Raw genomic sequence first — 24,954 nt, forward strand, 5'->3', positions numbered from 1 at the left:
AGGCTTACAGTGTGGAAGTTGGCAGCTTCACCATAATCTGTGGCCTGAGCTAGGCCACAGGGAACATTTCTAGATGGTGTCAGCTATACATCCTCCTTACTCAGTGTCATAGGGGAGCAGCGACTCTCTGGAACTGTGGGATGCGAAGTAAAAGAATTTACCAAGACAGTTGTAGGTAAAGAAAGGCAGATTTATTGGACACCACAGAGTTTACATGTTTGTGGTGATGTGGGTGTGTACAATTATGTACAGTGCATAGTGCTTGATGAAAATAATAGATGCTGATGTTAATATTTTATGTATTTAATATCCTGGTTTTTTTCTTGTTATTTTAGAGTATATGCTTACTACTTTGTTTTTAAGTTAACTGTGAAGCAGCCTCGGGCAGGTCCTTCAGAAAGTTTCCAGAAGAAGGCATTATTATCAAGGAGATGACAACTCCATGCCTGTTACTGCCCCTGAAGACCTTCCAGTGGGACAAGATGTGGCGGTAGAGGACAGTGAAATGATGATCCTGACCCTGCTTAGGCTTAGGCGAAAGTGTGTGCTTGTGTCTTGGTTTTTAACGAAAACCTTTTAAAAGTGAAATAAATAATGAAAAAAGCTCATAGAATAAGGTTAAAAGGAAAGAAAATATTTTTGTATAGCTATATAATTTGTGTGTTTTTTTGTTGATCTGTTTGAGACAGGGTCTCGCTCTTTCACCCAGACTGGAGGGCAGTGGCACAATCACGGCTCACTGTGGTCTCCACCTCTTGAGCTCCAGAGATCCTCCCACCTCCCTCAGGAGGACGCCAGTCCTGCAGGCAGACATCAGGCCCCAGATGGACTCTGGACTCAAGGTGTACACCAGGTCCGAAGTTGACAACCAGGCCCCAGATGGACACCAAGGCCCTAGGTGGACAGCAGGCCCAGTTGAACACTAGATTCATGTGGACATCAGGCTGCAGGTAGACACCATGCCGTAAGTAGACATGTAGGCTCCAGGTGGACATTAGACCCAAGGTACACAGCCAGTCCACAGGAGAACATCAGGCCCAGGTGAAAACTCAGGCCTTAGGCGCACATCTGGCCTTAAGTAGACACCCAGGCCCCAGGTTGATACTCAAGTCCCAGGTGATCACCAGACCCCAGGTGGATACAAGACTTTAGGTGAACAAGACCCAGTAGGCCATCAGGCCCCAGCTGGATAGAGTCCCCAGGTGAACACAAGGCCCCAAGAGGAACATAGGCCCAAGGCAGACATCAGGCCTTCTGTGGACATCAGGCCTGAGGAGGACATCCGGCCCCCAGTGAGCATCAGGCACAGGTTTCCAAGCAGGCCCTGGGTGGACATAATGGTGTCTAGGTAAGGAGGTGTCCTGGGGGGAGGGTGAGCAGTCAGCAGCCCAGTGGAGTCCTAAGGAGGTCTTATGGAAGGAAGGGGCTGAGGGGACGGAACCTTAAGTGACCTCACTTCCTTAATGACAGACCCGAACAGAACTTAGAACTCTGGTAACCAGGTGCCCATATCCTAGAGTCAGCCCCGTAACCAGCTCACTTGGTAGAATACGCACAAGAGAACAATATGTTCTCGTGTTGCTTCCCCACTTCGAGAGGCTGCTGCTTCAGGAATGGAGGGAGTGAGAGCCTTTTCCGACGATGCTGAAGAAGGCTCATCCCTCACCCCAGATGCCTGTGGCCCTTTGTAAGAAGGCACGACCAGGTACTACAGGGCAGCGCAGGGCAGGCCCTAGCAGGCCAGGCCACACCAGAGATCCCATCGGGGCTGCATCTGCACATTGTCCTTGTCCAGGAGGAGATTCGGGAGCCCATGGAGGCACAGGCACATGGTGAGGTGGCCTGCAGTCTGGAAGACTTTGTGGGGGCGGTGTTTAGGGGCTGGAACTCCTTTAAATTCAGTGAGGTTGTTTCTGTGTTTGGAAATTCCAGTGGAAAGTGACTGCGGCTGGGGACGCTTTCTCCTTTTTCAGCTCCTGTTCCACATACAGAAATACCAGCACTTCCAGCACCAGCTGTTGAGCCAGAGCCAGCATGGGAAGAGCCCCCTCCAGAGACAGTGCTGGAGCTGGAGGGAGCTCCAGCCAAGGACCAGTCCAACGAGGAGCTGCCTGAAATTATGGCACCTACTGTAGCCACTGGCCTTAGCCCTGCAACTGAAAACGTGGCTGTAGAGAGAAGTCGGAGGGAGGGGGTGACCAGCACGGTCCCAGCCAGCAGCTCCCATGCTGCACCTAGTCCTGGGCAGGTGGCAAACATGGAGGCAAAGACCAGGGTTTTGAGCCTGGGCTCCTCTACCCTGACGGAGAGAGCCTTGTCTCATTCACTAGAGCTGCAGTCCTGCTGCTGCAGGGCCTGTTTATTCTACTGCTGCTGTTGGGGTCCATCTGTGTGCAGGAAGTGCTTAAGGGCATTAAAAGAAGAGTGGTTAGAAGAGTTCCAGTAGCTCCTCCTGCATCCAGAGGCGGCCTCCTCCTCCAGGCATGGATGTCTGTCTGCAACTGGGCATCCAGGCTGTTTGCCCCTGATGGGCTGCCCAGGACGGGCTCCTAACAGGCGGGCAGGGAGTGAGGGGATCAGGAAGCAGCTCCAAAGGGTACAGCAAGCAAAGCTTTTAAAGACAGCACTTGTGCCCCAGGCTGTCCATGCCACCACCTGCCCTAGCATTTATTAATAGTGTTAGAATTACAAGTTGATGAAACTGTATATCAATAAACTTTTATTCCTGAAACTTCGCACCTTTTTGAACTCCCTAATGTTAGACGGTGTTTTTGAGGTGATCCTGAAAATCTTTGGTAGTTGTGTCTTTTGTTGTGGTTGTTTGTGTGATTGAATTACCATCGAGTCAACTGCTATTGGAAACCTTTCAGGTATGGCTTTTAGAAGACCTTGACCTACTCTTGCCTCTTTTGACTCTCTGTTTTATTGTGGAAAGAGGGAATGATGTAGGCTCATGTCTCTGGCAGATCAATCACCTTTTGCCATCAAGGATTTGGCATCAGAGTTTCCAAGAATTATGTGTGCAAGTTGACACGCTGGCACTTTAGCTAATCTGGGTGTCAAAACAGAATGCCATAGACTAGGTAGCATAGAAAATTGATTTCTCACAGTTCTGGAGATGGTAAAATCCAAGGTCAAATGGTCAGTAGATTCCGTGTCTACAGAGGGCTGGCTTCCTTGTTCATAGACAGCCATCTTTTTACTGTGTCCTTACATGACAGAAGGGATGAGGGAGCTCTCTGCAGTCCCTTTGATAGGGGCACCAATTCCATTCATGAGGTCCCTGCCTTCATGAACTTATTCACCTGCCAAGGCCCACCTCCAAATACCATCACATAGAATTAGAATTCGACACATGAATTTGAGGACAGTAACATTTGCTTTACAGAATCAGGTCACCCCAAGCCATATGCACTCACAGGAAATCTATAATCTTCTATTAAGTATTTGCTGGTCCCCTCTGGGATTAGGGAATTTTTTTTCTTTAAGAAAAGTGATCTTTCATGTGATTCATGATTTATTCATAGAAAAGCACTGTGAGTTCACACACCTGCTAAAAACAAGGGCAATTGTGATACAAAAATGAAGAGTAACCTCTCTCTGTCTCTCTCTCTCTCTCTTAACCAACCCATTGGGCTGAGACATAGGGGCGCTTGGCTGGGCAGTAGGACTTGAGTAGCCACAAGTGGCAAATACAACTTCTTGGTCAGTTTGTAGTAGAAAAGGTGACAGTTTGTCAACGAAAGAAAAAGCAGACGGAGAAGTTCCTAGTTCGCATTCTAGATATACAACTCCTTCCCTAAGAAACCCCACCCCCAACTCAGAAACTAAGACATAAAAGAGTAAACACAAGGTAACCAACTGACTCTTCTGATAGCCCTTGCTATCTCCTACAACAATTCCAGGCTGAGCAGAGGGGTCAGGAAGGTAGCAGGAATATGATGATACACTGCAGGTCAGCCAGGGCTATGACAGGGCTGCCTACTAGGGCTAGAAATTAGGAAGGGAGAGGCTAAGTGCAGACCAGCCCTAGCCTTCAAGTCATCAAGCAATGAGACTGTGACAAAAGCAGGCAGAGGAAGCTTGAGGTAGAAAGGCAGGGGAAGAAAGCAAGTACGGGACGAGAAGAGAACTGTGCAGCAAAAGCAGTCAGTCTGATGGCAGACGGAGACTGGTGCTTAGAAGCTCATTTGGGGAGAGAATGAATAGAGGAGGCACAGAGATGGGGAACACACATTTAGCTGGTGAAAGAGATTTAAGACGAATAGGAAGAGAAATCTCACAAAAAGGACACATTCATGCAGTCATTCCTACATGTAGAAATATGCTCAGTTACACATATAAAACCACAGATGCATGGAGAGCAAGCATACACACAGACACATATTTCTACACATGTGTTCATGTGTGCCCAGATACACACTAAACATGCAAAACATGAGAACATTTATACATAGATATGCATCCTCACATGCATGCAAATGTTACATCCTCACACAGAGACCCACAGTCCAGTGTGCACATATCCACACAGGTACGCAGCCATAGAACTGACATAGATACACATAAACCTATAATGTGCACATACAGACAGGCATGTGCAGATTTATCTATGCACATTGACACATGTACTCACTCAGTTATACAGATACACACACTCTTTTAACACAAAGGTGACCAGTGTAGATGAATATTGTGAGCTCAGTGGCTTTGCAGACGTTCGTCTTTTCCCTGCACTTGTTTCAAAGGTGCTCAGCAGACTCCTGGCGAGGCTGTGTGAGGCAGGGGAGGAGCTTCAGAGTCCTTACAGCTTTGTGAGGCAAAAGTCTAAGTCCAGTCCTGGCCTCTGCCACTCACCCACCACTGGGCTATTAATGCCCTGTCTGCAGGTGAGAGATTCTGCATAGACTAGTCTTGGGATTTTTTTCTAACTGGCTGTTTTTCTCCTTGGCATCCCCACTATCCCACTGGGAAGGGCATACACTCTGCAAGGGAAACCTGAGAAATGGTTGTGAGTCTCCTGAGACAATAAGCATATCCTCCACCCACAGCTACCTCAAGGGCCCATCAAATCAGAACCAGAATTATAAATATTTACAACTTTACAATAATTGGCAACACATATACTATAGTATTTACAGTACCATAAATGCATCTGTTTTTCTGGTTCAGCAATCTCTGAGATGGAACAGTGTTCTGTGTTTGCCAAGGGAGACAGCGCCAATGCCCAGGACATGCAGGACATAGGGGCAGAAGGTGGCATATCTTGGGCTTTCTGGTCGACCTGCAGGGCCCAGCTTCTCCATGAACAGTGGGCTGTAGTGACAAGTTTGCCAAGGTATGCATATCCACTAGAGTTGGACTCTCCCCATCATTAGCCCTGTGGTCCTTTGGCCTCAGCCACAGGTGCTCAGAGTCCTCTCAGGGTGGACAAATGTTTCAGTGTTTTTGGCCTGACCTGATACTACTTGGGGACCCAGGCTGCCGGGCCAGTGAGCTACTTGCTTTCTCAGCCAAAGGGCTCTCGAACCAGCTGCATCAGCTTTTCCTTGCCTTTGTAGATCTGTTTGTGGTTGCTAATGAACTGGGCAAATTGCAGGAAGCCATCCTGGGGCAGCAGGAAGGTCTCCCGAGCCTTGCTTAGAAACTCAGTGAACTCCATACTGGCAATGGCTGATGTGTGTCAGGCTGATGTGGGTGTTGATGTAAGCATTCATGGTGGTATCAGCAACTGGCACAATGGAGCTCTGTCAGTAGAGATGAGCTTTCCAGAGCTGCGGCAGCCTCGGGTGCAGTCACCGTGCAGTGTCGCACACAGGATGTCTGAAAGCATCACGGCAATGTGCACACTCTTCACCACCAGGGGGATAAGCACTGCCAACTCATCCTTGCCCAGAGAGTGGCTGAGGGCACAAACCTAGAGCACGTCATTGATGGCTGCGTGGGTGTCCTGGTTAAGAGCCAGGTTAAGATGGCTCATGGCCAATGAGGCCAGCTTGAAGGCACGGAGCGTGCAGCCACGGAGCTGCGCATAGCAGGCAATGGGGAACAGCTGGGAATGGGCCGTGCCACCGGTAGCAGCCTCAGTGGCAATCTGGCAGGCGGCCTCAAAGGCAATGTGGTCTTTCTTAGAGTGTAAGGGCTGACAGGGCACAGCTCTGTGGATGCTTCATAGCAGGGCTGCAAGGCCAGTGTGCAAGCACAGCTAGCCAGTTCCTCCCACTGTGGATAATCAAGACTGAGGCACAGGATAGTGGTGTGGGATATGGCTGTGGCAGCTACAATATTAGTAGCCTCAGTAGGGGTGAAGAGTGTGTCCCAGCTCTGCAAGATGCTCACTGGGGCCCACACACCTGTGAGGGAGAACCTGAGCTCAGCCGTGGCAACCTGGGTCCTGATTCAGGTCTGCCCAGATTACCGTGTGAGGTTTGAACTTGGCCTGCAGAGATGGGTTATCCTTCCTCCTCAGCAACCTTGAGATGATCTGAGGCAAACCAGGGCAAGGGAAACATCCCAGGTGGCCAGACCCTGCTTGGGGTCTCTTCCTATCCCTTCCATCCCCAGGCCAGAGGGTTGAAGGTTTCTGCAGGTACTCTTAGCCCCTCACAAGGATGGAGCAGTAGAGCCTGGGGTTTGCTTGCCCCGAGGCCAGGGTGGCGGATCTGCCAGGGGTTCTAGGTGAAGTGGGGCCTCTCAGGGTTGAGTCTTGTGCTGGTCTTTGGGCTTTAGAAAGGGTCCTGAGCCGGTCAGGCGTGGTGACTCACACCTATAATCCCAGAACTTTGGGAGGCCGAGGCGGGCAGATCACGAGGTCAGGAGATCGAGACCATCCTGGCTAACACGATGAAACCCTATTTCTACTAAAAATACGAAAAAAATAGCCAGGGGTGGTGGCAGCCGCCTGTAGTCCCAGCTACTCAGGAGGCTGAGGCAGGAGAATGGCGTCAACCCAGGAGGTGGAGCTTGCAGTGAGCCGAGATTGAGCCACTGGACTCCAGCCTAGGCGACAGAATGAGACTCCATCCCCCTCCGCCACCCCAAAAAAAGAAAGCATCCTGAGCCTCCAAGCTGTCTGGGGTTTCTCACAAGCATGGACAGAGACAGGGACCAAACCACCAGGCCCACTTCCTCCCAGGGGCACACTTGAGTATTGGCGGCTGAAAATTCATTCTCTTAGGCATGTCTCTGATGCAAGGGTCAAAGTGCTGCTGACGTCAGCATACAGTTGTTTTAAGCAGTGAGGACAGAACTTGGGCTGGCTGAACAGAGGCCATCTTCTCCCACCATCAGCCCCATCCTTTCTTAAGCCATCAGGAATAGGAATACGAGAGCTCCATGGATTCATTGTCCTGTCCCAAGAGTAGGGCATAGAAACTCCTTTCCCCTGGGCATAAAGGGAGGTGGGAGTTACCCACTTCTGTACCACAGATCACCAGCCATCGTACTATCTCTCGGGGTCTCCAGTTAAGGGTTGATAAGGTCATCTGCATCACCTGTAGCCCAGGTTCCAGGGCCACGTTGAGCAGGGTGCTGTCAGTACTACTGTTAGTGGGAGTAGCAATCTTGAATGCATTTTCAGCCAGTTCGAAGATGAGGGAGGAAGAACAAATGTGCCTCTGCATTGCTTCCGGAATTGTTCAGAGCCTCAAAGTGTCTCCTTTGGCAGCAGTCAGCATGGTGGAGGCCAGTTCCCGCTGCTATGATTCCAAGTGTCCAAGCAGGAACCAGGGAGGATAACGGCTGGGCACCAGAGACACCATTTGGTGAGGGAGGGATGTGTCGCCTGCACAACCTGAGTTTTCTAAAACAGGTAACCTTACGATACGTAAGGCTAATTTATAGGCCAGGTCTGGATCATGAGACAGCAGAGCTGAGAACAAATACTGGCAGAAGTATGCATGGAAACGCTCTCTCGCTGGATGACTTCCCAGATTGCTGAAAGGGCCACCTTCCAGCAGCAAGATGCCCTATTTTTGGAGAGTTTGCACTAAGTCTTCACCCAGCTGCAGCTCTTGGAGTTGGCTGAGGAGCTGCTCCTCATTACCACACACCTTGTACTGTGGGTAGGAGACTTCAGGCATTACCCTCTGTGACCCAGGCCCATGGATGCAGCTTCCAGGGCCAATGACAAGTAGGACTCACTGCTGTTTGGGGAGCCTATAGCCACAGGTACATGTTGGTACACAGGGGGTCTGCTTTCATTCATATTTAGATAGCTGTCATCATTCAGGAGGCAGGCCTCAGTCAAAGTGAGAAACATGCAGTCAATGGGATCCAGGGGGTGGCCCACCCAGCCCTCCAGGTTTGTGATGGTTGTGGTTCCTCTCTGCAACACCTCTTTCTTCTGATGCTTGTAGATTTTCAGTTGTCACTGCTGCTGCAACCTCAGAGTATTAATAATGGCCACTGTGAGTCTCAGGGCCTCTTTTGGATAACCATGGGAATGTGGGGCATCAACCCGAGCATAGGCTGTGGCACATGCTCAAACCACAGTGAGTGGCCTTGGGAATTAAAGAGCAGTCTTGGCCTGGTGCGGTGGCTGACGCCTGTAATCCCAGCACTTTGGGATTCCCAGGTGAGCGAATCCTGAGGTCAGGAGATCGAGACCGTCCTGGCCAAAATGGTGAAACCCCGTCTCTATTAAAAATACAAAAACTTTAGTGGGGTGTGGTGGCAGGCACCTGTAGTCCCAGCTATTCAGGAGGCTGAGGCAAGAGAATGGCATGAACCCGGGAGGCTGAGCTTGCAGTGAGCCGAGATTGTGCCAGTGCATTCCAGCCTGGGCGACAGAGCGAGGCTCCATCTCCAAAAAAAAAAAAAAAATTAGCTGGGCATGGCGACACGTGCCTATAATCCCAGGAGAATCTCTTGAACCCTGGAGGTGGAGATTGCAGTGAGTCTAGATTGTGCCACTGCACTCCAGCCTAGCAACAGAGCTACTAGACTGTCTCAATAAATAAATAAATAAATAAATAAATAAATAAATAAATAAATAAATTTGCACGGATCCCTGAAAATATGTTTATATACATTTTCTTTTTTATTTTGTTTTGTTTTGGCTTGGTTTTTGGAGACGAAGTTTCGCTCTTGTGCCCAGCCTGGAGCAATGGCACGTTCTTGAGTCACTGCAACATCCACCTCCCAGGTTCAAGTGGTTCTCCCGCCTCAGCCTTTCAACCAAGTAGCTGGGATTACAGGTGTGCACCACCACACCTGGCTATTTATTTATTTATTTTTGAGACAGAGCTTCGCTCTTTTCGCCCAGGCTGGAGTGCAATGGTACGTTCTTGGCTCACTCCAACATCCGACTCCCAGCTTCAAGCAATTCTCCCGACTCAGCCTCCCGAGTAGCTGGGATTACAGGCACACGCCACCACACCCGGCTAATTTTTTTTTGTATTTTTAGTAGAGATGGGGTTTCATTATGTTAGCCAGGCTGGTCTCAAACTCCTGACGTCAAGTGATCTGCCCACCCCGGCCTCCCAAAGTGCTAGGATTACAGGCATGAGCCACCGTGCCTGACCAAATACCCTTTATTTCTTTCGTTTGCCTGATTGCCCTGGCCAGAACTTCCAATACTATGTTGAACAGGAGTGGTGAGAGAGGGCATCCTTGTATCAATTTTCAAAGGGAGTGCTTCCAGCTTTTCCCCTTTCAGTAAGATATTGGCTGTGGGTTTGTCATAAATAGCTCTTGTTATTTTGAGATATGTTCCATCCATATCTAGTTTATTGAGAGATTTTAGCATGAAGGGTGTTGAAGTTTATTGAAGGCCTTTTCTGCATCTATTGAGATAATCGTGTCGTTTTTGTTATCGGTTCTGTTTATGTGATGGATTATGTTTATTGATTAGCATATGTTGAACCAGCCTTTCATCCCAGGGATGAAGCCGGCTTGATTGTGGTGAATAAGCTTTTTGATGTGCTGCTGGATTCGGTTTGCCAGTATTTTATTGAGGATTTTCACATCGAAGTTCATCAGGGATATTGGCCTGAATTTTTTTTTGTTTTGTCTCTGCCAGGTTTTGGTATCAGGATGAGGCTGACCTCATAAAATGAGTTAGGGAGGAGTTCCTCTTTTTCTATTGTTTGGAATAGTTTCAGAAGGAATGGTACCAGCTCCTCTTTGTACCTCTGGTAGAATCTGTCTGGTCCTGGAGTTTTTTTGGTTGGTAGGCTATTAATTACTGCCTCAATTTCAGAACTTCTTATTAGTGGTCTATTCAAGGATTCAACTTTTTCCTGGTTTAGATGTGGGAGGGTGTATGTGTCTAGGAATTTATCCATTTCTTGTAGATTTTCTAGTTTATTTGCATAGAGGCATTTATAGTATTCTCTGATGGTAGTTTGTATGTCTGTGGGATCAGTGGTGATATCCCCTTTATCATTTTTTATTGTGTCTGTTTGATTCTTCTTTTTTTCTTTATGAGTCTAGCTAGCAGTCTATTTTGTTGATCTTTTCAAAAAACCAGCTCCTGGATTCGTTGATTTTTTTGCAGGGTTTTTCATGTGTCTCCTTCAGTTCTGCTCTGATCTTAGTTACTTCTTGTCTTCTGCTAGCTTTTGGATTTGTTTGCTCTTGCTTCTCTAGTTCTTTTAATTGTGATGTTAGGATGTCAATTTTGTATCTTTCCTGCTTTCTCTTGCGGGCATCTAGTGCAATAAATTTCCCTCTAAACACTGCTTTAGCTATGTCCCAGAGATTCTGGTACATTGTATATTTGTTCTCATTGGTTTCAAAGAACTTATTTATTTCTGCCTTACTTTTGTTATTTACCAAGTAGTCATTCAGGAGCAGGTTGTTCAGTTTCCATGTAGTTGTGCAGTTTTGAGTGAGTTTCTTAATCCTGAGTTCTAATTTGATTGCACTGTGGTCTGAGAGAGTGTTTGTTATGATTTCTGTTCTTTTGCATTTGCTGAGGAGTGTTTTACTTCCAATTATTAGTCAATTTTACAAGAAGTGTGATGTGGTGCTGAGAAGAATGTATATTCTGTTGATTTGGGGTGGAGAGTTCTGTAGATGTTTATTAGGTGTGTTTGGTCCAGAGCTGAGTTCAAGTCCTGAATATCCTTGTTAATTTTGTCTCATTGATGTGCCTGATACTGATGATGGGGTGTTAAAAGTCTCCCACTATTATTATATGGGAGTCTAAGTCTCTTTGTAGGTCTCTAAGACCTTGCTTTATCAATCTGGGTGCTCCCATATTGGGTGCATATATATTTAGGATAGTTAGCTCTTCTCATTGCATTGATCCTGTTACCATTACATAATGTTCTTCTTTATCTCTTTTGATTTTTGTTGGTTTAAAATCTCTTTTATCAGACTAGGATTGCAACCCCTGCTTTTCGTTTTGTTTTGTTTTCCATTTGCTAGGTAAATATTCCTCCATCCCTTTATTTCGAGCCTATGTGTGTCTTTGCACATGAGTCTCCTGAATACAGCACATTGATGAGTCCTGACTCTTTATCCAGTTTTCTAGTCTGTGTCTTTTAATTGGGTCAGTTAGCCCATTTACATTTAAGGTTAATATTGTCATGTGTGAATTTGATCCTATCATTATGATGCTAGCTGGTTATTTTTCCCATTAGTTGATGCAGTTTCTTCATAGTGTCAACGGTTTTTACAATTTGGTATGTTTTTGCAGTGGCTAGTACTGGTTTTCCTTTCCTTGTTTAGTGCTTCCTTCAGGAGCTCTTTGTAAGGCAGGCCTGGTGGTGACAAAATCTCTCAGCATTTGCTTGTCTGTAAAGGATTTTATTTTTCCTTCGCTTATGAAGCTTAGTTTGGCTGGATATAGAATTCTGGGTTGAAAATTCCTTTCTTTAAGAACATTGGATATTGGCCCCCACTCTCTTCTGGCTTGTAGGGTTTCTGCAGAGAGATCCACTGTTAGTCTGATGCGCTTCCCTTTGTCGGTAACCCGACCTTTCTCTCTGGCTGCTTTTAACATTTTTTCCTTTGTTTCAACCTTGGTGAATCTGATGATTATGTGTCTTGGAGTTGCTCTTCTAAAGGAGTATCTTTGTGGTGTTCTCTGTATTTCCTTAATTTGAATGTTGGCCTGTCTTGCTACGTTGGGGAAGTTCTCCTGGATAATATCCTGAAGAGTGTTTTCCAACTTGGTTTCATTCTCCCTGTCACTTTTAGGTACCCCAATCAAACACAGGTTTGGTCTTTCCACATAGTCCCATATTTCTTGGAGGCTTTGTTCATTCCTTTTCATTATTTTTTTCACTAATCTGGCCTTTATGCTTTATTTCATTAAGTTGATCTTCAATCTGTGATATCCTTTCTTCCGCTTGATCAATTCGGTTATCAATATTTGTGTATGCTTCATGAAGTTCTTGTGCTGTTTTTCAGCTCCAGAAGGTGACTTTTGTTCTCTAAACTCATTATTCTAGTTAGCAATTCCTCTAACCTTTTCTCGAGGTTCTTAGCCTCCTTGCATTGGGTTAGAATATGTTCCTCTAGCCTGGAGAAATTTGTTATTACCTATTGTCTAAAGCCTACTTCTGTAAATTTGTCAAATTCATTCTCCGTCCAGTTTTGTTCCCTTGGTGGCAAAAAGTTGTGGTCTTTTGGAGAAGAGGCGTTCTAGTTTTTGGAATTTTCAGGGTTTTTGTGCTGGTTTTTCCTTATCTTCATGGATTTATCCACCTTTGGTCTTTGATGTTGGTGACCTTAAAATGGGGTTTCTGAGTGTCCACTTTTAAAAAGTGCCCTTTTTATTGATGTTGATGCTATTCCTTTCTGCTTGTTAGTTTTCCTTCTAACAGTCAGGCCCGTCTGCTGCAGGTCTGCTGGAGTATGCTGGAGGTCCACTCCATATTTTTTGCCTGGGTATCAGCAGCGGAGGCTGCAGAACAGCAAAGATTTGCTGCCTGTTCCTTCCTGTGGAAGCTTCGTCCCAGAGGGGCACTTGCCAGATGCCAGCCAGAGCTCTTCTGTATGAGGTGTCTCTTGACCCCTGCTGGGAGGTGTCTCCCAGTCAGGAGGCATGGGGATCAGGGATTCACTTGAGGCAGTCTGTCCCTTAGCGGAGTTCAAGTTCTGTGCTGGGAGATGCACTGCTCTCTTCAGAACTGGCAGGCAGGAACGTTTAAGTCTGCTGAAGCTACACCCGCAGCTGCCCCTTCCCCCAGGTGCTCTGATCCCAGGGAGATGGGGTTTTATTTATAAGCCCCCGGCTGGGGCTTCTGCCTTTTTTTCAGAGATGCCCTGCCCAGAGAGGAGGAATCTAGAGAGGCAATCTGGCCACAGCCACTTTCCCATGCTGTGGTGATTTCTACCCAGTCTAAACTTCCCAGCCTCCTTAGCACTGTCATGGGAAAAGAGCCTACTCAAGCCTCAGTAATGGTGAAAGCCCCTTCCCCCACCAAACTCTAGTGTCTCAGGTCAACTTCAGACTGCTGTGCCGGCAGTGAGAATTTCAAGCCAGTGGATCTTAGCTTGCTGGGCTCCGTGGTGGTGGGATCCACTGAGCTAGACCACTTGGCTCCCTGGCTTCAGCCCCCTTTCCACAGGAGTGAATGCTTCTGTCTCACTGGCATTCCAGGCACCAGTGGGGTATGAAAAAAAACTCCTGCAGCTAGGTCGGTGTTTGCCCAAACAGCTGCCCGTTTTGTGCTTGAAACCCAGGGCCCTGGTGGCGTAGGCAACCGAGGGAATCTCCTGGTTTGTGGGTTGTGAAGACTGTGAGAAAAGCGTAGTATCTGGCCAGAGTGCACCATTCCTCATGGCACAGTCTCTCAAGGTTTCCCTTGGCTAGGGGAGGGAGTTCCCCTACTGCTTGTGCTTCACAGGTGAGGTGACGCCCCACCCTGCTGAAATGTTCAGTTTTCATGTAATAGCTTTAGTCAGTCATAGACGTATGTTTACAAAAGAAAGGCAACAGTGATCCTGTTTCAGCCACAAAAAAGATCTATATCTGCTGAAAATTCATTGAAAGACTCCTATTTATATAACCATATTTGTCCTTCACTTTCATAGATCACTGGATTTGTGTTCAACAGTTTTGAAAACTCTCTTTATCCGTGTATGCATCCATATATGAATGTATCTATCTATGTATGTAGATATGTGTGAATGCTTGCATGTATGTGTGTACCTATCTGTCTATGATCTATCTAGTCCCTCGGTTCTCATCTGTGATGCCACGATTCAATCAAAGAAAAGCAATATGGCATCACTGCTGTGACACAGTTACTGAACGTGCAGTATAGCGTAGGATTTGGTCAGCCTTCTCAACCATTTTCTTGTCTACTTGATTTTAGAGTTAGTTCTTACTATCAGGCAGCTACTAAGTAGTTGATATTAAAACCAGCCCTTGTTTAGGCATTTTACTTCAATAATATAATTTTTATTGTTTAGACATTTTATAAGCTTAACCTTTCTCTTGCTATCGCTCCAGAAAGATGACAAGCCTGCATTTATAGTTTTGCAGCTACAGATAATTGTACAAATAACTAAATATATGGAATTGTTAATGTGTCAAGCACTGTACTAGGCATATTATATACATAATTTTATTTACTCTATATATCCACAGTATAAGTTACTTACCATTATAATCCACTTTTTACAGATAAGAAAATGAGGCACCAAAAATTTAAGAAATATATATGTTACACTAGTAGGATGTAGCAAAACCCACATTTACCGACATGTTCTCCCCAAAGAGCTTAAACTCCTAACTGTTATGTTATACTGATTTGGTGCTTATCACTTTTGAGTCTCAGTTTTCTCATCTAGGAAGTATACTACTTCATTTATTCATTAACTCTCAGCTGTTTAATTGTCTACTATGTGCTAGGTTATATGGAGGTGCAGGCACAAGGATTAACCAGGAACAAAACAGACTGTGTATGCTGTCAAGGGCATAACTTTCCAGTGACAAGAGTCAGACAGACAGGAAATAAATGACTGTAACATGTCATGTGGCGACAAGAACTTTCATGAAAAATGAAGCAGGCTAAAGTAGAGAGAAAGTGTTGTATTGGAAGCACTATTTTATATTGTACGTGGAAAATTCTGCTAAAGAGACATTGGGAAAGCAAGAAGATGATTCTAGGCAAAAAGTAAGACAAATGTAAGAAGGAGGATGTTCTAGGAAGAACGTGTCCATCAGTGAGGCCAGAGCAAAGTGCACAAGGGGAGGATGGTAGACGACAGTTTCAGAGCAATGCCAGGAACTAAATCATGCAGGGCCTTGGGAGACATTGTGGTTACTGTCCAACCAGGAGACTGAAACTGCACAGTAATTTGAATAAGGGGAATTGAACGTAAATAACTATTAACTATTTCAGGGAATTATCTCTTAAAGCAGGGGTGTCCAATCTTTTGGCTTTCCTGGGCCACATTGGAAGAATTGTCTCAGGCCACACATAAAATAAATACATGAACACTTAACGATGGCTAATAAGCTAAAAAAAATCACACAAAAAATTTCATAGCTTTGTTTGTTTCTTTTGGTTATTTGTTGTTGTTTTTGGTTTTTTGTTTGGTGGTGGTGGTGTTTTTTGATACGGAGTCTCACGCTGTTGCCAGACTGGAGTGCAGTGGCACCATCTCGACTCACTGCAACCTCCACCTCCCGGGTTCAAGTGATTCTCCTGCCTCAGCCTCTTATGTAGCTGGACCTACAGACACACACCACCACACTCAGCTAAGCTATTTTTGTATTTTTAGTAGAGACGAGGTTTCACATGTTGGCCAGGATGGTCTTGATCTCTTGACTTCGTGATCTGCCTGGCTCGGACTCCCAAAGTTCTGGGATTATAGGTGTGAGCCACTGTACCCAGCCTGTTGTTTTGTTTTTTGAGACAGAGTCTTGCTCTGCCACCCAGGCTGTAGTGTAGTGGCATGATCTCGGCTCACTGCAACCTGTCTCCCAGGCTCAAGCGATTCTCGGGCCTCAGCCTCCTGAGTAGGTGAGATTACAGGCATGTGCCACCACACCTGGCTAATTTTTGTACTTTTAGTAGAGGGAGATGGGTTTTCACCATATTGGCCAGGCTAGTCTTGAACTCCTGACCTCAAGTGATCTGCCCACCTCAGTCTCCCAAAGTGCTGGGATTACAGGCTTGAACTACTGGCACCCAGCCAAAAAGCTCATAGTGTTTTAAGAAAGTTTGTTGGGCCTCATTCAAACCAGCCCTGTGCTGTGGGTTCTACAAGCTTGTGAAAGGTAAAGCAAACACACACACAAAATAGGGACAGCAAATTCAGGGAGCTGCCACTGCACTCTCCACGGCTTCAGGCAAGCACTGCAGGAAAAAACAAATCTGGAAGAATCCCCCACACACACCAGAGCAGAGTGCTAGACCTCCTTGGAGAGGGTGAGGATGTGACCTGCTCGACAGCAGAGAATTTTGCTGAGTTTCTGCACTGACAAAACACTGGGAAGCTGCTCCCCTAGATGCTGCCTGTGACCTGCTCTGTCCCCAGAGAGGTAATGGCCACAGTTGGCTATTGCGCACCACAAGAGCAAGCTGAGGAGCACTCAGAACTAGGAAGAAGAACTCTGTCCTTCTCCAGCATCCCTCCAGCAGATGCTGCATAGTTTCACACCATGACACAGATAAGGCAAAGCCGGCAAGCAGGGTAAAGTGGGGAGGTTTGAAACTAATGGTAATCAGCTGAAGAGTGCAAGAAAAATGAGTTCTCACCTTTCGAAGAGTGGAGGGTGGGAAGAGGGAGAAGAGAAGGAAAAAAAACTAATGGGTACTAGGCTTAATACCTGGATGATGAAAGAATCTATACAACAAACCCCCACGACACAAGTGTACCTATGGAACAAGCCTGCATATGTACCCTGAACTTAAAAGTTAAATTAAAAAAAAAAAAAAAAAAGAGTTTTGTCCTCATTTAAAGAATTTGAGCCAAAGGGTGACATTTTATTTTTTTTTAAATTTTTTATTTTATTTATTTTTTCTCTTTGAGATGGAGTCTAGCTCTGTCGCCCAGGCTGGAGTGCAGTGGCAGGATCTCAGCTCACTGCAAGCTCCGCCTCCCAGGTTCACGCCATTGTCCTGCCTCAGCCTCCAAAGTAGCTGGGACTACAGGAGCCTGCCACCACACTCGGCTAACTTTTTTTTTTTTTTTTTTTTTGGTATTTTTAGTAGGGACGGGGTTTCACCGTGCTAGCCAGGATGATCTCGATCTCCCGACCTCGTGATCCACCCGCCTTGGCCTCCCAAAGTGCTGGAATTACAGATGTGAGCCACCGCACCCGGCTAGGGTGACATTTTAAATGATATTTTTGAAAAATCAACTACATGGCTTCGTGGAAAGACAAATGGAATAGTAGGAGTAAAAAGCATCTAGAAGGACAGGCTACTAATCGAGACCTGAGATGATAGTGGCTGAGCAAGTGGCAGCAGTAGACCTGTAAGAGATGCTTGGATTCACAGTATGTTTTAAAAGAATCACCAACACGATCTACTGATGAATTGGTTTGGAGTATGAGAGGAAGACAGTAGTACCAGAAGATTCCAGATTTCTTATGGAAGAATAGAAGTGACATTTACTAGATGATAAAGACTGAATAAAAGTGACAAACAGTGAGTTTCTCACTTCAAGAAAAACTGACAATATCCTATATGTCAGTGATAAAATTTAAAATCTGAATTAAAAAAAAAGAATTTTGGAAAACTTTATCAACTACTTGAGCCAGACTGCTGTCCAAACACCTAAAGATCTTTCTGGTTAGGCTGGCAATGATTTAACAAAGCTTTTGTTTGTTTATTTGACATTGTATAATGCAATGTGCCAACATTTAAAAGATCTGCTGAACTCCGTGAAGCAATGTCTAATGGGTGATATTATAAAATTGGGCATGGGTAAAAATTAAAAGTGTAAGATGGAACAACAGATTTTTGAGTAAATGTAATCTTTTTTAAATCTTAAGAGTTCTAGGAGTTTTCATATTTAAGGTTCCAGATTCCACATTACAGCTAACCTTTAAGAAACTACCCCTTTAAAATTTTCAGTGTAGTATCAAAGAAGATTGTCCCCCATTACCCGAAAAGGTTATTAAAATACTTCTCCCTTTCCAACTATTTTTCTCTGTGAGACCAGATTTTCTTCATACACCTGTTTAAACTCAGTAACATATTTTAACACACTAAATGTGGAGTTAAATATGATAATCCAGCTATAATCTATTAAATCAGACATTAAAGAGGTTAAATAAAAGATAGTATCACTCTTCACATTAATTTCTATTTTAATTTTTCATGCAAATTTGTTACTTAACACACAATGAGTTTGTCATCACTGCTTTGAATCAGCTAACATACTTCTTTCAATTTATCAGATTCAATTTTAATACGGTAAATACCTACACATATAATTGAGGTCAGGAAATCGAGACCACGGTGAAACCCCGTCTTTACTAAAAATACAAAAAATTAGCCGGGCGTGGTGGCAGGTGCCTGTAGTCCCAGCTACTCCGGAGGCTGAGGCAGGAGAATGGCATGAACCCGGGAGGCAGAGCTTGCAGTGAGTGGAGATCGCGCCACTGCACTTCAGCCAGGGCAACAGAGTGAGACTCTGTCTCAAAAAAAAAAAAAAAAAAAAAAATATATATATATATATATATATAAAAATATACACACACACATATGTATATAATTTCATGCTAACCCTCTCCATTTATTTCAGAATCAGAATATTTCACCTTTGATTATTAAGCAATGTTCTCAGTATCATCTAATATTTATGTTCTTTGCAAATGCAAGCACTGAACACTGATGTTTTAAATAACATTATCTTGTTTTTAAAAATCATGTATCTTTGATGCATCTGTAACCATCTGATCAATGATCAGAAAACGGGAAAGTGAGTAGCACTGGGATTCTCTCAGAGAGGCACATTTAATTGACTGGGCCCCTTTGAATTTCCATCTAGAATCTTCTGAGATTAATGTACAAGTGATCACTCTGCATAAAAGCAGCTTAAAATATTGGACATAGCTTCAGTATCAGAACACTTTTCAACTACAGTGTGATGTGCACAATTGCTTTGTATTTCTTGAATATTTTCTCTCTTCCACTTGGTTAAGAATTGAGCAGATTGTGCTTTTCTGGAGAAAAAAAAAACGACGTCGGAAACCAAGTTTTATTTAACAAAATTAAGTGATTTAAGCAGAGAGAGATTTTGAACTTCATTCTATGGTACATGTTTCACAACAAATTTCCTTGTATTCATGGTAGGCCATTTCACACACAGAGCAAGTTTGAGCATCGCAGAACACAGCTAATTTTGCTAACGTATCACAATTACAGAAATACCTATGCTAAATAACCTTGTCCTATTTTCATGAAAATGAACAGTGTTCAATAACCCTCAAAATATTTTATTTCATGCTGATTCAGATTTTTTCTAACCATTTTTTTCTGTGACATTGCTTCAACATAGAATGCTTTTAAAAAGACAAATGCAGTTTGTTTTCATGTATCTTTTTCAGACACTCTCTTTCTTAAGAAAGCATGGTGACTTGCATTTATTACCATGCGTATTCTTTCTTTTTGGCAAAAAGATATAATTTGTTTTAAAAAGCCAATCCGAACACTGTCCTATGTGTATATAGGGTGCCCATGCTGTTAAATTTGCATATAGAGACTGTCAGTGACTGAGAATAACTCAAATTGCAACCTCCTTGTTTTAAAGTTGCAAAGGTTGCCTATGCCTGATGGTGTGTTAAATACCCATAGCTTGCACAGAGGGAACTAACAATGGACCTTTCCACTGGGTGGTGCTGCACAGTTGTGCTTCCAGAATCTTTATCCACTTTACTTCGTAGTAAAATAACAAGAGAGAAACAAAACACAAACCACCTGATCTCCAACAGCTTCTTTAAAATCAAAACCACCATGTGAGACTTAAAGATTACAGAATTAGTATAGCATGCATTAGATATGGATCACATATCTGCAGCAAGTCACTTGTAAGTCTAGTAAATATCCAGATGAAAACATCTATTTAAGAGCAACACTGATAATTATATACGAGGAAGTCATGTTAGTGTTCCACAACAAATTAAAGAGATGAAGTCCATGAAATTATCTATGCTATTCTATATAACAGATGGGAAAAGCTTGGGTAATACTCATTGCGGATACTGACTTGTGTTCCTGACTCATAGGCGGTGCTCAGACACGTTTAACCCACTGTCTGACAGTATGAATGAACGTAAGTGAACTGTAAGTGAACCGTAAGTGAACGCCTTTTGGGCATGAGGTTAATTATTTTCTGTATGAGTACATTAAATCATTTTGTTTTCCAGGTGTAAATGAAGCCTTCATTTTGATCAAATAAAATACAAGAGGTGCACCACCATGCCCGGCTAATTTTTTGTTTATTTTTCTACAGGCAGGGTTTCACCATGTTGCCCACCGCTAGTGTGGGACTCCTGAGTTCAAGCCATCCACCTGCCTTGGCCTCCCAAAGTGCTAGGATAACAGGTGCGAGCCACTGCAACTGTCCTAAAATACAGATTTTGCTTAATTTCTACAGTTGATGTTCCGGTACAAACATTTGCTTGGAAATACAATATAGTTAGCTGAAGCCTTTTCATGGGGAAATAAGATATCAGTAAGTATTCCAGGATTTTAAACTAGAATACAAAAGAAGAAAATATTTTTTAAAAACTATACCATAATATAAAATGTATTTACATCATTACATTTAACTGCTTATTTTACAAGCAATAATAGTTATCATTCACCAATTAATAAGTTGTCAAGTTCACCTGTAAGTATTAAAACACATAAACTTCTATGAAGTTCTATAACTTAAAAAAAGCAACATTTAAGGTTTAAAATGTATTTCATATAGGCATAACGCAACACCAGCATTACAGGATTGCATTTACAAATTCTCTTGACTCTAAGCTTGAAGTTATGGTAAAAGACTAAGGCAATTTAACTGTTTTGGGGTTTTTTATATTAAGGAAATCTAAATTTGTATGAGTGAATTAATTAAATTGAATTAATTTTCTTATAGGCATATCAGTTTACGCTATCTTTGTTAAAATAACATGCACTGCCCTACAAAATGAATGCCGTATTCAATCACGTTTCTGCCACATTCTTAAAGATTTGGGGAAACAAATGCAATCTAAAATCAGAGACTCCATGTTCAATGCCAAAGGTACACACCTCTATCTTTTCCCCAATGAGTCTCTTAGAAAAGTGTTTGAATTACATATTGAAGTGCGCTTCAAGGAAATGTGAATCTTTTCGTTTATAGCTGGTGAACAGCATGCAATTTGATAGCACCGTCACTAACAATCAGAGACTGCTCTGGATCTAAGTACCAAAAACGACCCACACTGCAATCGCAAAATATTTGGAAGTGGGAATTTATTGAACAAAGTTAGGCCGGGACTCTAAAGCAACACTTCATTCTTCAGCTCCAAGACGACGACTTTTAAACGTTAGTATCACTATTCTTTTTCCCCCAACTCTTCTCCCACACTGCCTTCTCCTCCCCCACCACCTTCTCCCACCGTCTTTCCCCGCTTCCCTTCTCCCTCCCCTCTTCTCCCAGCACTGTCTTCTCTCTCAGCCCGTCTTTCTGCCTTTTTCTTCCCCTCTCCCCACCTCGTTCCCTGCTTCATCCTCTTCTCTCCCACCCATCTTTTTCCCCTCTCCGTCTCTTTCCCCAACGTCGTCTTCGCCACTTTCCCCTCCCTTCTTCTTCCCCGCAACCCGTCCTCTTCCCTTCTCCCTCCCCACCCTTTTCTTCCCCTCTCCCTCTCCCCTTTCCAACCGTCTTCTTCCCCACCTTCTCCCCTTTCCCTCCCCTCTCCTTCCCGACCCTTCTCCTTTCCCACCTTTCCCTTCCCCAACGTCTTCTTCCCACCTTTTTTTTCCCCTCTCCCTCCTTCCCCACCGCGGTCTTCCCGCACCCTCTGCTGCCCTCTCCCCACCGTCTTCTTCCCGCACCTTCTTCTCCCCGCAGTTTTTTTTCTCTTCCCCACCGTTTTCTTCCCCTCAGTCTCGCCGCCTCCTCGCAGCACCGGTTCCTGTGGCGGCAGCTTTTCCTCCCATGTCCCTCTCCCCACGGCCTCCCCCACCCTGCTCTCCACCCGCTCGCTTCCCCTCTCCACCTTCCCGCCTATTCCCGCAGCAGCGTCTTCCCGCCGCTCCCTCTTCTCCCCTCCCCCTCCCTCTCCTCACCGTCTTCTCCCGGCCTATTACTGCAACCGTTTTCTTCCTCACCCCGCACCGTTTTCTTCCCATGTCTTCCCACCTCCTCGCAGCAGCGTCTTTCTGCCGCGGTCTTCTCACCGCCCTCTTCTCCTCTCCCCATCTTCTTCTTTCCCAGCCTCTTATTCTCCACCATCTTCTTGTGGCCTCCATCTCCCCACCTTCTTCTCGCAGCAGCGTCTTCCTGCCGCGCTTTTCTCTCCCCACTGTCTTCTCCCCGCGCCGTCTTCTCCCTTCACCATGTTCTCCCCGCGCCTTTCCCACAACCGTTTTCTACCCACCCGTTTTCTTCCCCCACACCGTTTTCTTCCCGTGTCCTCCCACCGTCTCGCAGCAACGTCTGTCATAATCTTCCCACTCTCCCTCTCGCCATCGTCTTGTTTCCCAGCCTCTTACTCGCCACCGTTTTCTTCCCCTCCCCACCATTTTCTTCCCGTTTCCGTCTCCCCACCTTCTCGCAGCAGCGACATCCTGCCGCGCTTTTCTCTCCCCGCACCCTCTTCTCCCCTCTTCCTCTCCCCACCGCCTTCTCCCCCGATTGTCTTCTCGCCCACTCCCTTCTCCGCGCTCTCCCGCTGCCTTTCACTTAGAAACCCTCCACGCATGCGCGCGCCTGTGTCCCAGCGCCCAGTGTGTCTCTGCGCCCAGGTAGACCCCTGAGCTCCGCCCCTGAGCGAGCTCGGCCCCAGCAGCCGGCTGGAGACCCCGGAGAGTCGCTGCCTGTGCCACCGCGGCTGCCCCCGCCCCCGCCCCCACCGCTACCTCAGAACTGAACAGTGTTGGCTGCGGCTGGAAGTCAGTGGGGCCCAGAAGACTGCGGGGAGAGGGGGAGGAGGGGACGGAAAGGGTGGGAAAGAACCTTGGAAAGTCGGAGAAGGAGAAAGGAGGGTGGGAAAGAAAACGGTGAGGACACAGCAGGGCGCGGTGGCTCATGCCTGTAATCCCAGCACTTTGGGAGGCTGAGGCGGACGGATCACAAGGTCAGGAGTTCGAGACCTACCTGGCCAACATGCTGAAACACAGTCTCTACTAAAAATACAAAAATTAGCCGGGTGTGATGGCGACCGTCTGTAATCCCAGCTACTCCAGAGGCTGAGGCAGGAGAATCGCTTGAACTCGGGAGGTGGAAGTTGCAATGAGCTGGGGCCGCACCATTGCACTCCAGCCTGGAGTTTTATTTATCTCAAAATAAAAAAGAAAAAATCTACTGTGGGGAGAGGACGAGGGGAAGAAGATAGTGGGAAAGAGGACCACCGAGAGAGGGAGATGTGGGGAGAGCTCTATTGTTTCACTCAACATTCCTCAGTTAAAATGTTCTCATAAGTTCTGTATTTTCAACTTTTGCTCTTCGAGACGGTATATTCTTTTCTTCCTCCATCTCCTTACTCAATACCAAGTTAGAACTCCAACGACTTTTCTCTTTTTATTTTCCTATGTTTTTCTTCTCAGAACATTCCTAACGCTGATAACACTTTACAATGTTGCAAAGCTCTGAATCCTATTTCCTGTCATCTCCATGGTTTCCCGTTGAGATATCAGGAGATTTTCATCCTATTATTTTGTTTACACTAGGAACATTTCAGCTTGACTAGACCTGTTTTCTACTTAATTTCTTTCCAACTTCAAACTTGACAAACCCCAATGTGCTCCTTTACCAATTGTTTCTGTCTCAGGGATTAGTTTCTTGTTGCACTATGATACACATGAAGCCATATACCTTTTTCAGCTCATTATCCCCAGAATGTTTTTGTACATTATTGACATAATAGACACCTAATATTTCTCAATTTTTGTTGTTCTTCCTTGTCACAAAACAGCAATCACTTTTTTTTCAGCATGATGTACATGCCCTTCTATCATCTTGCCCTGAACTATTTATCAAATCTTACTTCTTCCCACTCCCCCATTTGTTTCCGACGCTGTGGCCATTCAGAACTACTTAGAGAGCTCTGTCAACTCTCCATGCTATTTTATAATAATCAACACTAATGAAAAGAAAAGGGGCTTTATAGCAGAGGCAGAACTCATTATTTTCTAAAAAATACATGCATATATCTCCCATGTTGGGTAGTGTCCCGCAGAAAGTCATGTCCACCTGGAACCCAAGAATGTTGAGCTATTTGGAAAAAGTGTCTCTGCAGATAACACTTGGTGAAGATGAGGTCACAATGCATTAGGGTGGCCTGTAAAGCCAATGGCTGTGTCCTTACAGGAAGGTGGTGGGAACATACAGAGACCTACAGTGAAGATGGCCATGAGACAAGGGAGGCAGAGTCTGGAGTTACGCTGCCTACGGTCACGGAATGCCAAGGAGAGCTGGAAACCACCAGAAGCTAAGAAGGAGATTTTACCTGAAAGCCTCCCAAAGAAATCAATCATACTCACACCTCCCTTTTGAATTTCTGGCCTAATGAACTGTGAAAAAATAAATTTCTATCGTCTTAAGCGCCGCGGTTTGTGGTCATTTGTTCTGTTCCTAGCCTTAAGAAACTAACACAGCATGCTAAGGGAAAAGAAGAAAATTCTGCATAAAATGTCATTTTACTTTTTAAAACTACTATTGACAGTAAATGAGTATTCTTCCAAGATTCATATGCAGAACATACACGCAGCCCAGAACATTTTTGGAGACCCATGGCATAAGTGATACGATCAATAAAATCCAAAAATTAACCTGCCAAAAGAGTTATTTTTTCTTTTAAGTCATTTAAAGGTAATAAGCAAAAGTCATGAGCCCTGT

At 45.0% G+C, this 24,954-nt stretch overlaps 3 pseudogenes; 2 read left to right on the forward strand and 1 right to left on the reverse strand.

Annotated features, from left to right (window-relative positions):
• Positions 1-390: 390 nt before the first annotated feature.
• On the forward strand, positions 391-2,731 carry LOC102124249 (CMT1A duplicated region transcript 15 protein-like protein; annotated as a pseudogene).
• A 2,778-nt stretch (positions 2,732-5,509) lies between these two features.
• LOC102139054 (zinc finger SWIM domain-containing protein 5-like) lies at positions 5,510-12,191 on the reverse strand (annotated as a pseudogene).
• Positions 12,192-20,183: 7,992 nt separating this feature from the next.
• Positions 20,184-24,659, forward strand: LOC123569384 (uncharacterized; annotated as a pseudogene).
• Positions 24,660-24,954: the final 295 nt, after the last annotated feature.

This window comes from Macaca fascicularis, chromosome 16, assembly GCF_037993035.2.
Source record: "Macaca fascicularis isolate 582-1 chromosome 16, T2T-MFA8v1.1".
Classification (NCBI taxonomy): Eukaryota; Metazoa; Chordata; class Mammalia; order Primates; family Cercopithecidae; genus Macaca; species Macaca fascicularis.